Here is a 13,875-nt window from a genome sequence, read left to right as displayed (position 1 = left end):
TTTAGATAAGTCCTTTCTATAAATAGATGAGAAGCTAAAAAAAAAAGTAATCTACAAGAGTGGTTGAGGAAACGAGTCATCATGTGAGATGATTGGTGTAAACCACCAACATTATCCTTGCCGTACCTAAGATTAGAGTTCTCATTTTGGGTCAATGATCGACACCTCATTAAAATTAAATTCATCTAAGGGTTGATTCTTATATTAATCAATCAATTTTGCCTATTGATTTATTTAAAAACTATCATCTCAAGTAGAGGAGTCTTCTTAAGGTCTATAGGTGCTCATTTTTTTTTCTCTTCTTCCTCCAAATATGTTGTTTCCAAATGATTGGTATGGTGATACGATTTTTTGAGATCTTGATTCATCCCGGAGGGTTTATCATGGATATGGAACGAAAATATTTGGAATGTGAGTGGCATGTTGGGAACTAGAAAAATGAGTAATGTTGGACTTTATTTTCTTGTATTTGTTTTTTTTTTTTTTTCATCTCTAATTTCTTGTTAGTTTTATAAAAATTAAGTGGTTCATTTGTTTCTTGTTTGATATATAGTGTAAAAAGCTCATGCTAAAATTATATATTTTACTTTAAATATTTGAACGCAATGTGTTACTTGGTTAGTTTTTCCAAATCTTTACATTTGTAAAGTTCATAATCAATCTCATAATTGATCCTCAACATTAATTGAATGTAACAAAATAAAATAAAATTTATAATATCTTCATATGTCATTTTATTGGTTCTCATATTTTATTAAATTCTAGATAATATTTTAATGTAATAATTGCAATAAATACAGTAATAAATGCATATCAATTTTATTAATTAGCTTACCTTCTAATTTCATAAATTTTAAATTAAACTTTATTAGTTTCTTTTATTTATTTATTTAAATTGTTTGTTTAAATTTAAAAGATAAAAAACATTTCATTTTAATAATTCATTATTTTTCTTATTTTTTATAAATTCAAAGTTCTCAATTATTCAGACCTTCATATTTAACTTTTTTTTTAAATTAACTCTTGTAATACATGGGTCACACAAATAGTTTTTATGGTATTTCTTAAATAACTAACGTCATGGTCTAATTAAGCATGTTGATTACTTGTCAAATAATTTATGCAATAATGACTATAAAGTGTCATGTTATGTAATTATCACACAAGATATATACATGAATGCATGATCTTTTTTCATATAAACTTTTATATATATATATATATATATATATATATATATATATATATATATATATATATATATATATATATATATATATAGTAATTCCATTTTGGAAATTCATCGAATATAACTAAATCTTCCTCTTAACGACTTCATATATTTACTTTCCAATTTTAAAGAATATAAATATAAACTTACAATCATCTAATACTCAAACCAAGCTTCATACTATTTCAAAATATACTTATGAACCTCCTAACTGGGCTACCAAGAGAGATAAAGGTAATAAGTATCAATAATTAGACTAAATAGGATTGAAAGTAGTTGTAAGTGAATCAATGATGCTAGTTAGACACTAGGTGTTGGGATGATGACATGTGTGCAGCTAGGATACTCAAGGCATAGAATGTTGAGCATCATCTTCAACCTTTTCAACATACCCACTATGCTTGGAAGACTTGAACAACATTTATAGTGATTTCCTTATGCTTTTTAATTTTTAGTGATGTAACACTCGTGTTCTAGATTGGTTAAGTTTGTTATTTATCAAGGACCAAAGATGGAGTTTTAGGAAAAACTTTGTGCCACGACGTAGTACACAGATGCCCACAATGTGGCATGGATTAAATGGAACGTGTGTTTTAGTGAGTGCCATGGCATGACAGTAGGTTGGCCACAATGTGACAGCTATCCTGACCCCAAGCCTATAATTTTAGGGTTTCCTTCCATATTTAAGCAATATTTTTAGAGGATTAGGGCATCCTCTTTAGCTTCTAACCCTCTACCTCAAAACCCTAGCCTCCCTTAGAGAGTTCTAGTTCATTTTGGTATTCTTGGTACCTTAAAGAAGAAGAAGAAGAAGAAAAAGAAGAAGAAGAGGAAGAATAAGAAGGTGTTTTGGTGCATTGATCCATCAACCAAACTTCTTCATCATCATCTTGAGCATATTTCGAACCCTTGTGAGTATTCAAGTTCCAAGCTTTCTCGTTTGTGCTTCTAGATCTAGTGTTTTTTTTTCCTTTTTTTCATATTATGAGTGTAATACCCCATTTTTTTAGTTTTTAAATCCTATGGTTTTAAAAACATTCGGGTGTTAACAAATTTAACAAAAACCGGTCCCACAAAAACATTTGCAAATTTAAAACATAGGGTGCTACCATTAAGCATCAATACAACCATAGCAAGCAATTAAAAATTACATCAATACAATTAACAATGAACTTAACAAGTTCCACTCCATTATCTATCACTTGACTTCTAACTTCCATCTATCATCCTCTTTCCTTTAGTGTAACCTAATATACATGATATTAAAAAGAGATACATAAGACAATAATGTCTCATAAGCTACGTGGGTTAGTGACCCAAAATATTTATCACAATTTCATAAAAAATGTTTCACCTTTGCAAAACATAGTTTTATACCATAAATCAGTTTCAAACATTTTCAAGGAAAACCCGTTTCGTACACATCATAAATACCATTTAACTTCATTTCATATCTTATCATTATTTCAAAAGACATCTTTCCATATTCCATTTTATGCTATCATTAAGGGCTAATTCTGATATTAAACGGTTGTCATTTTTATTCTTAGGGTCTATGTCCAATAAAAGAACCACTTCCAAGTCTAGACCAAGGTGGAAAGAACAAATCAATCCACAAATACATCATTTCCATTAGGACATCTATATCGCAAAGGGAAGGCGCCACCCCGATAGTGCCTTTTATGAGGTATCATGTCCCGAACAATTTTCATTTCATTACTTTCCAATTCGTTACATTACTTTCCATTCCTTTTCATTCGTTTCCAGTTCTTGTCATGACTTTCCATGATTTGCATATTTCATATTTCAGTATCAAAATACTCATTTCAAACACATTATCAAAACATTATTTATTTTCAAAGTGTTCTTACTTTCAAGGCATTCTTTCAAAATGTTCTTTTTAGAAAACATTTAACACTTTTATTTCAAAACATTTCATATATCAAAGCATTACATTTCATTATCAATAATTCATTTTGCCATGTACCCCAAAGTGGAAAAATTGTAACATCTCGATGTAAGGTACTTCTATTTTTAACCCTATAATTTAATTATGTTGCATTTTGGTCCTTAAGTTCAAGAAAGTGTGCAAAATAAGCCCTAGTGGCATTTTCGTAAATACGCCTTAGGGGAGTACGCTATGTGTACGTGTGTACGTTAGGCGTATATGTTGTACGTTGGGCGTACTTTTTAGGTTTGGAAACCCTAATTTTTAGGGTTTAGCTCGCATTTAAACACACTTATGGCTTCGTTTTCCCTCACCTCATCAGCCTCCATCTCTCTTGATACAGTTTGCAACCCTAATTCACCTTGAGAAACTATTTCAATCCTAAGAGTGTGTGTTTCAGTGCTTAGAAGAAGAAGGAAGGAAGTTAAGCTCATCTTGGAGTGAAGCACTTTGGATCTAGGGCTTCTACATCATTTGCAACCTTTCTAAGGTATAAATCTTGCAACTTTACCCCTCTATCATATAGATCTAGATTGGGATGTCTTTATGAAGCTTTTTGGTCCCAAAATGTTAGATCTTGAGCATGGCATGTTCTTGACCATTAAGTTATCCTTTTAAACCCTAGGAGGGGTATTAAGTCATAAAAATGAAGTCCAAATGGTTGGTTTTGTCCCATGCATGTTATGAAGGGTCTTAAGGCATTAAGATGTTGGGTTTTTATGGATTAAGCACTTATTGAGCATGAAAGGTCATAAAGTTGGAAACTTTATGACTCCTAATGACATTTTGATCGTGGATCTGCATTTGGACGTGTTAAGACGTTGTATTAAGAACTTAATGAAGAAAAAGGAAGTATGGGGTTACGTCGTGTGTACTTGGGTGTACGCACAGCATAAACGGTCAACGGACCCGTTTTTGGTCAAGAGGAGGAGTATGCCCAACATACCTCCAGAGTACGTCCAAGATACGCTTTGCTAAGTTGACTCGGCTGAGTTGACTTGATTGGGCTGACTCGGTTGGGTTGACTCGGTTGATTTATGGATTTTGACCAGTTTGACCTTGAGTCTGACCAAGTTTGACCTTAAGGGTATTTTGGGATTTTGATGGAAATTGGTCACTTGGTTGGAATAGGTGTCAGTTAGAGTTGCGATTATGAGTCGAGACCTCACCAGCTTTTGTCCAGTTTGTAAGGTGAATTTTCCTCACTATACTTGCAGGTCGAAGGCACCAAGGCCGACCCTTTGGAGTTGATATCCTGTTATGTATGTTATCATGTTGTAGTGATCTGTTAGATCGGTATCCTGGTATATAGGATGATGTTATGCTTAGTCGTCTGTAGATATGCCATATTGTCTGTAGATTGTTATTATATGTAACACTTGAATCCTAGTAAGTTTCTCTTTTACCCTTGTATTATTTAATTACTCCATTTTAGTCCTTGTGTTGTACACGGGGCGTACCACATGATACGCTTGGCGTACAAGTTGTAAAGAGAGTACGCGGGGTGTACCACATGGTACACTTAGCGTACTCATGTGAGGCGGGATCGGGACTCCGGACACGTACGCTGGGCGTACGTGTATGTACGCGGGGGGTACGTGGGTGATTTAGAAACCCTAATTCTCGGGGTTGGACACTATATAAACATCATTATGGACCATGAAACCCTCATTTCTTAGCCTCCTCTATTTTCCTAGCCCTATATCGAAACCATAAGCCTCTCTCTTGCATTTTGAGCTTATAGTGTCTATTTTGGTGTATTTTGATCCATTTTCAAGTAGGAGAAGATTAGTGCAAGGTGGTGGATCAAGGAAGAGCTTGTGGATCTAGATAATCTGCTCCATTTCTAGCTTGTTTAATGTATAAAGATTTGATCTTGTTCTTTAGAAGCTTAGATCATCCTTGTTTAAGTTTTGGACCCTTCTTGGTCCCATGGCTAAGATCTAGTGGTTTGATACCACTCCAAGAACTTAGAGTTGCCACTGTTGGTGTTTCTATGGTCCTAGATTCATAAAGTTGATACCTTTAAGGATTATAATTCCCTATGCATGAGTTTGAGTTCATTTTATGGAAGTAGAATGCTAAATTTCGAAGTTGGGACCTTTTAGGGTATGCAAAGTCACCAAGTCAGTGACTTTATGATTTTTGACACTTTTTGGGACTTAGATCTATGATTTGAGCTTTTGGTCTTAAGCATTAAGTGCTTGATGTGGATATAGACATATTGGGCGAGTACGATGGGCGTACAAGTTGGTACGCATGGTGTACAAGTCGTTTAGCCTGTACGCTTAGCGTACATCTGGGTACGCCCTGCGTACTCAGTTTGATGGACTTCGCAATTTTTGGGCCTCGGTTGGATCATTTCTTTGGACCTTGTTGCTTTGGGACTTAGTGGGCCTTTTGAAATAAAGCTTTGGGCTAAGAGTCTGGACTAAGGAAAATTATTGAGCTTTAGGGTAAGGCCCATATATGGGTTTGGGCCCAATTTGGAAATTTTGGAAATAAGTGGGCCTTGGATGATTATTTGGTTTTGAGCCTTTTAGATTGTGGATCTGGCCTTAGTCTTGGATCAAACTAGGTCAGGGATAAAATGGTCATTTTACACCAACTATGGATTATTGGACATAGATTGGAACCTAAGTGTTAATAGGGCGTTATTTTTACTAATAGCTCGGGGAGTCGTCATGACAACAACTAGGGATCTTTAGTGAGATTCATCATTCAAAGTGGGTTTCCTCACTGAGTTTAGCGGGTCTAAGGCACCAATGTTGGCCCTTACTGATTATGCTAGGATGCTACAAGTCTGTGTGACCCTTGCATGTGTTATGTGTTGGTATGTATACCAGGTGGGGATCGATGTCGGGTGAGGCCCGATAATTGGAACATATGTTATTATTTTGTGATCATTATATATGTTAGCATGATTATGTGATATATATTGTATGTGTATAGTGGGCGAGGCCTGAGAATAACATATCTGTAAACTCGGCGGGGCTCGATGTTGTGACAACCCGAAATTTCCATTCAAATCAAACCATTTCAATCCAATAGAAGTAGAGCAGTTACAGTGAAAATTCAGACTTATGGTATAAGTTTGGCAGTTTTCAGGGTTTTACACCTAAAGAGATATTAGGAGAGTGGATGCACTAGGATTTTGTGCAACACTGTAATTCCATTACTCTAGGTCATTAGAATCCATTCCGGGAATAGAAATATTTTCTGCCAAAAATCTCAGGACTATAAATAGAATTCTAAACCAAATTGGTTCATTAGTTGAATTCCAATTAGAGAAAAGCCAATTTCTCTCTCACGGATCTTCGGGTTTTCATCCCAGATTGTGAGTCTACTTCTCTAGTTGTTTTATACTACTTGTTATAAGCTTAATAACATAGATTGCTTGCCAAATAAGTGAGATCCAGGAGTTTACCGCCCAAGAACGTTCTTGGGGAGTAAACTCCATTTTAAGGCCCTTAAGGGTTCAAATGACCCTCAAAGCTTTAGAACTCGAACTAGAAGCCTTAAACTCATGCTTTATACCAACAAAACCATTAGAAATCATGGCTAGAAGGGAGTTTACGGCCAAGAAGCTCCTTAGGCCGTAAACTCCATGTTTTAAGTGCCAAAATGCCTTCAAACTTTCCCTAAGGCTTAGACTTTATTTTTGGCATGTACTCCTAAGTGTTTAGAACCTAGAAAACTCATGGAAACATAAGTGTGGAAGAGTTTACGGCCAAGAGTATTTCTTGGGCCGTAAACTCCCATAAAGGGGTCAAAGGACACCCTAAACACTTCCTTAAGCCAAGGGACAATTTGGGCATATACCTAGATGAGTTATGGACTAGCTAAAACATTTAGAACCCCATGTGTGAGGGAGTTTATGGCCCCAAAGGTTCCAAGGCCGTAAACTCCATAAAATGGTACCAAATGGTGCCATAAACCCTCTTAAAGCCAAGTACTAAAGCCTAGAATTGTTCCTAGTTATTATAGAGACTTGAAAGCACCATAATCACCCTCCCAAGGGAGTTTACGACCGTAAACTCCAAGGGAAAAGGGTCTTTGGGCCGTAAACTCCCCAAAGGAGTCAATATGGTGCCCAAACACTTGTATAGGCCTTGAAACAATTCCCACTAAGGTTGTAGTAATTCTAAGTACCATTCCAAGCCTTGGTTGAGAGTGTACGGCCAGGAGCTTACTCCCCTGGGCCGTAAACTCCAATGAATATGGTCTTTTGACCTTAAACTTCCATTAGGGGCATTGTACTCCTTTGTTGCAACCCATTAGCCTCCTAGCACTTGACCAAAAGTGTTTTCCTCGCGTTTAAATGTTATTACTTGTATAATTAGTATTATAATCACTAATTATTTATATACATATGTTTATATATGTAATTAGGATCATTGTGTGTGTCTAAGTCTTTACTTGACACCAAGCACTTGCCCGATCCTTCCTTCCGATAACAGTCCGTTCAATTCCAGTCACTTACTGCAGGTGAGTTCATACCCCTTAATCAATGTTTTAAACTGTTTTTAAATGTTTTATGGGGGGGGGGATACAAGTAGAATTATGCTAAGTATTATATCAATCACATGCGATTAATAAGTAGAATTACGCTAGTTATTACATCAATCACATGTGATTAATATCCAGCATTCAAAAGATTTGGCTATTCATTAGCCGTTTTACCAAACAGTTTCCTTCAAATGATTTTTATAAACATTTTATATGTTTTAAAACTACTTATTACACTGTACATCTTACTCTGTACATTACCTTTCAAACTTATTTACAACTGTGTTTCAAACAAATGTTTCCTTATATTTAAACTGTTTTATCAAAACTTATGCCTTCAAATTGTTTTATGGATTGACATCAAGTCAATCTTTTCTTAAACTAATATTTATGTTTCAAATGTCTTACAAAACTTATTTATGCTTTTATATTATAAATTGCATGCCTCTATATGTATAGTTATATAAGAAATGTTTAAAAGACTTAGGAAGGCTATCCACCCTATTTCCTTTTTGCGCCTTGAGATGTGGTCTGGTGGGATATCGAGTATTCGTCCGAAAGTCGTTTAAATATTAGTTATATATCATGTGTACATATATAGTCATAAAAGGTCCTTCCAGTTCAACATATGCCCTTGGGTAGCAAGGGTATACATCCATGTCCATACTTACCGGATAGATTACTAGTAAACTACCATATGGGTAGTTTAGGAAGATACTAGAACTATTACTAGAACACAATATGATACAAATGAGTCAGTTCATTCATGAGTCAATACCTTCTAGAACATTACAATACATTATTATACTTGCTAGATAGAGAGAACACACATTACAGCTAGCACACGTAGAACATTACAGTATACTACTATACTATTACATGATCACACTTACATAAGTACAATTACATGATCACACTTACATAAGTACAATTACATGATCACACTTACATGAGTACACTTACATATACATAGAATAGACGTCATTAGGTGCTATAGCACGGAACCAGTTCAGGATCTAACTATACTGATGAATCACAACGCAATTGTGATAGTTATATCGAGTATACATGATCATTAGTAATGTGGATGCTCACGGATTGCATTCATGCAGGGGTCGTGGGTAGGTCCCAAAATCCCTTTGATAGGGGAGCGTATAGTCTGGGATCTAGACATCACATTATACCTTATCCCTCAAATAAGGCAGTTAGGTATCGATGTAGTTATTTATATCAAATACTACGGTACTTGGAAGTATTACCCTAGATTTAAGGTAATAGGTACGGTTGTAGTTCGACACTACACCATAGTACTATTTCTTTTTCCCATCACATTCACTTCGTGAATTTTCACACGACGCACGGTAATGTAGAAACTATCTTTTGATAAATGGTAGTCAGACTTGGGAAAATATACACTCTTACAAGAGACACACACATACACTAGATGCCTTGGTAGAAGGCTACATAGAGATCAGTTAGGTCTTGGTAGAAGACACCTTCATATACTAGGAAGAATCATAGGGATTCTAGGGTTTTTCAAACACTTACAGTTCATATACACTTTCAAATACTTACAATACATATACGTACAAATTCTTACATACAAATACTTACACACAAATTAAGACACTAAATACTTATGATCTCACCAGCTTCAAAGCTGATACTCACTTTCAAAATTACTTGTATCCTCAGGTCATCATAGACAGGTACCGATGCAAGGAAAAAGGAAGATGGAGCTTGTTCAAGACTTATCTTTCATTTTGATTTATGCTCTAGTGTTTATCAAAATTTGACAGAATACAATTGTATAATAATTATTTTATTAATGCAATGGATGATGTTGTTGCTTGTTTACTACTTTACATTGTTGTTGATATTATACATGACGTCCTCCGCCCCAGAACGTTTCCGCCGTTCTTGGTTTTGGGGTGTGACAGATGTTGGGCGAGGCCCGATGTAGGGTGGGGGGCCCAATATATGTTTTAATATGTTTGGTATGGGGTGGTTTGGGGAACTCACTAAGCTTTGTGGCTACTGTTTTCAATTTATGTTTCAGGTACTTCTGGTTCCAAGGAGAAGAGCTCGGGATGACTACATCGCACACCATATGGATTCCGCTTTTGAGATATTACTCTGATTGTTATTGTAACATCCTCATTCCTAGGTATGAGAATTTTTATTAAAAAGGCAAATTTTCCTTGGAAATCGTCGAGTTGATGGCCTCAACTCGACTTGTTGAAAGTTTTTGGGTCGAGGATCTTTTGGACCAACTCGACGAGTTGGAGAGGAACACTCGATAAGTTGGTGGCTGAATATGAAAACCTAATTTTTAGGGTGTTGCACCCTATTTAAAGGCATTAATTCCAATTTATGGCCTCCCTAATTGCCTCCTCTGTCCAAAAACCCTAGAATTCGTGCATCTTACCCCAGGTTGAGTGTGTGAGCTTAAAATTTGCTTCTTTTGGTCTCATTTTTGAAAGATCTTGAAGTTGGTGGTGCCTAGCTTGAAAGGAAAGCTATAAATCTAGAATCTCCTTGAGTTTAGCTACTCTTCTGAGGTAAAAAGTCGAAAACTTGATCATCTATTTGCTTAGATCTCTTCCTTGGAAGTTTATTGTCATATTTGACTCACTTTTTTGGATTGTTCATGGGGTTGAGCATTTCATGGAGTTATCACTTTAGACTTGGACGTTTGGTGGCATCTTTTGGCTTAAAGTTGCAAACTTTATTGAGTTCTAGGCCTCTTTCATGCTTAATATCCCTTATTAAGCTTTCCTTGAGAGTTAGAGCCTCTTTGGGGCATGCATGAATGTAAAGTTGGCAACTTTACGTGACTTTCCAGCTCTTGGGTGCTAGATCTACATCTTGAAATGTTGGACTTAATGAAAAAAGGACTGAATGAGTAAGAGGGTTAAACTCGACGAGTTTTCCAGCCAACTCGGCGAGTTGGCTGGGGTTTTTCTTGACTTTCTGAATACTAAAGGAGCTTGATGAGTTGATAGGTGCACTCGACAAGTTGGGTCAACATGGAATGTTGACCTTGACTGTTGACTTTGACTTTGACCATGGTTGAGCAAGTTTGAATTTTGAGGGCATTTTGGGTATTTCGGAGTTTTGAAGGAAATGGTCACATGGTGGTTGTATGCATTTGAGTCAGGGGATGAGATTTGAGAGTTGGATCTTATCAGTCAGTGTTATTTGTGAGGTGAGTTTTCCTCACTATACTTGTGGGTCAAAGGCACCAATGTCGGCTCAGTGGATTGATATTATGTTATGCATGTTGCTATGTTGTTATGATCTGTTAGATCAGCATCATGGTAGATAGGATAATGCTATGCTTAGTGGTCTGTTGGATCTGTTTGACTGGTTATAGACTGTTATATGATTATCTGTTATGTGTGCACATGATTGGTTGGTGGCTGAGGCTTCGCCACTTTGTGCATAAGCCAACGGGCCGGGGCATTCCAACCCGATGGTTGTGGGCCTAGGGTATTCCATCTTGAGGATGATCGGACCCATAGTATGTTGGCATTCTAACCCGATGGTTGAGGGGCCTGGGGTATTCCAACCCGATGATTGATTAGACCCATATTATGTGAGCATTCGAACCCGATGGTTGAGGGGCCTGCGGTATTCCAACCCAATGGTTTATTGGGCCCATAATATGTTGTTATTATATTTTTGCTATTTGTTATGTATTGGTATTTTGGGGGAACTCGCTAAGCTTTGGGCTTACAGTTTTGGATTATGTTTCAGGTACTTCAGAGGATCGCGGGAAGGCGAAAGCGTGATCGTGCGCCTCCTCATATTTTGATTTACGATTTTGGGATTTCTCTGATGTGAAACTTATTTTGAAAACAATTTGTAAACAATGATGGTTGTTGTTTGTTTTTAAAAGTTTAAAATTTTTCATGAATTTTATGGGTGTTGCAATTATGATGATGATATACTTATTTTCTTTTGAGTTGTATGGATAATATTTTTGGTATATTGTTTTCTTTGAATTAAAAATGAAAATTTTAGATCATATTTTTGGGACGTTACATTATATGTTATATGTTATATGTGCACATATTTGGTCGATAGTTGAGGCTTTACTACTTTGTGCGTAAACCAACAGGCCGGGGGCATACCAACATGATGGTTGATTGGGCTCGAGGGTATTCCATCCTGAGGATGACAGGACCCGTTGTAGATTGGTATTCCAACCCGATGGTTGACTGGACTCATAGTATATTGACATTCCAACCCGGTGGTTGATTGGGCCTGGGGTATTCCAAACCGATGGTTGATTGGACCTGACATGCTGTTATTATATATGTTATCAATTTCTAGAAGGGGGTAATTGTCTTTTGGGCAAGCTTTACTGAGATCGGTGAAATCAACACACATTCTCATCGTTTCGTTCGCTTTCTTTACTAGCACCGGATTGGCGATCCACTTTGGGAATTGTGTGGCTCTCATGACTCCGAGTCTTACAAAATCTTCGACTTCCTTGTTGATGATTTCTTTTCTTTCTTTGGCCATGATACGCTTCTTTTGTTTTACTGGTGTGCGTGAGGAATCGATATTCAAATGATGCTCTATTATTGACCTTGGGATACTTGTCATATCTGCGGTTGTCCATGCAAACATATCTTGGTATTTTCATAATATTGTCATTAATCCTTCTCACAACCCCCTATGGAGCTTGACCCATACTTTGATTGTATGATCCTTGTGGCTTTTATTGACAATTACCTCCTCGCTGTCTACTGAAGAAACTCCTTCTTCTTCCATGGGCTCAGCTTGCTCCGGTTATACAAGATGGCTATGCTCAGGAGGTCCTGGGGTGGTGTTTTGAACTATCGCCACCCCTTCTTCAGTAGGGAATTTGAGTAAACCATGCACTGTGGATGAAACTTCTTGAAGCTTCCACAAGCCGGTTCTTCCCAAGAGTATGTTATAGGGAGAGGGTGCTTGTACCACTACAAATTACGTTAATATGGTTTTCCGAATGTTGCCTCGATAGTCCTGCAATGTGAAAGGTAGCAAGATTTTCCCTCTCGGCCATACAGATTGGCCCGCGAATCCTACCACTGCACCTGTGGTAGGCTTGAGGTATCTTTGGATATCCGGAGGTAGTCCTTTTAAGCAATGTTCGTACATTACATTGATAGCACTTCTGTTATCCACGTACACCCTTCTAATCAACGTTCTTCCTATTGTTGCTTTAGTTATCAGAGGCTCTGTCCCTTTATGATCGAAAGGTATTGGATCATGAAGGCCGAACTCAATGCTAGTTACATTTTGCTTCCGTATTAACTTGTCGTCAAGATCTTCATCGCCTTACACCATGGCAATTTCAACGTCATACTTTGGTGTATCGTCTCTCTTTATTGTCACTTGTCAACTCTTAGCGATCGCTTTTTTCTCTTTTTCTCTTTTTAAACTCCCACAATCCTCCGTCGCGTGACCCAACTTCTTGTGAAAGTCATAGTACTTGTTCGGGTTTCGAGGGTATTTTTTGTTTTTATCATTGGTTGTCATGCATGAAGTGAGAAATCGCATGGTACGTGGAGAGGTACCTAACCTACAGGATGGTCAAGGCCGAGCACCAGAGGTCGCATGGCAAGCTGCAGCCTCTAGAGGTTCCCATGTGGAAATGGGAGCATATCATGATGGATTTTATCACCAAGCTGTCGTGGACGGCAAAGGGCTTCGACATTATTTTGGGTCATCGTGAATCGATTGACCAAGAGCGCCCACTTTCTAGCGATACGGGAGAGTTCATCGGCCGAGAAGCTGGCCGACTTGTATATCTGCGAGATTGTTGCTCGCCATAGGGTGTCGGTCACTATTGTCTCAGACTGCGATGTTCGGTTCACCTCCTGTTTCTGGCAGAAGTTCCATGAGGAACTGGGCATGCGGATGCATTTCAGTACAACCTATCATCCACAGACAAACAACCAGAGTGAGCAGACCATACAGACTCTTGAGGATATGATGAGAGCATGCGTTATTGACTTCGGTGGGAGTTGGGACTCCCACCTACCCCTTATAGAGTTCTCCTACAACAACAACTTTCATTCCAATATCGGTGCTCCACTATATGAGTTGTTGTATGGACGGAGATGTCGCACCCCAGTTTGTTGGTGTGAGATTGGTCACAGGGTGATGGGACGGATAGAGGTAGTTCTGCAGA

This window comes from Lactuca sativa, chromosome 1 (genome assembly GCF_002870075.4).
Source record: "Lactuca sativa cultivar Salinas chromosome 1, Lsat_Salinas_v11, whole genome shotgun sequence".
Classification (NCBI taxonomy): Eukaryota; Viridiplantae; Streptophyta; class Magnoliopsida; order Asterales; family Asteraceae; genus Lactuca; species Lactuca sativa.
Note: the sequence above shows the minus strand (reverse complement) of the source record.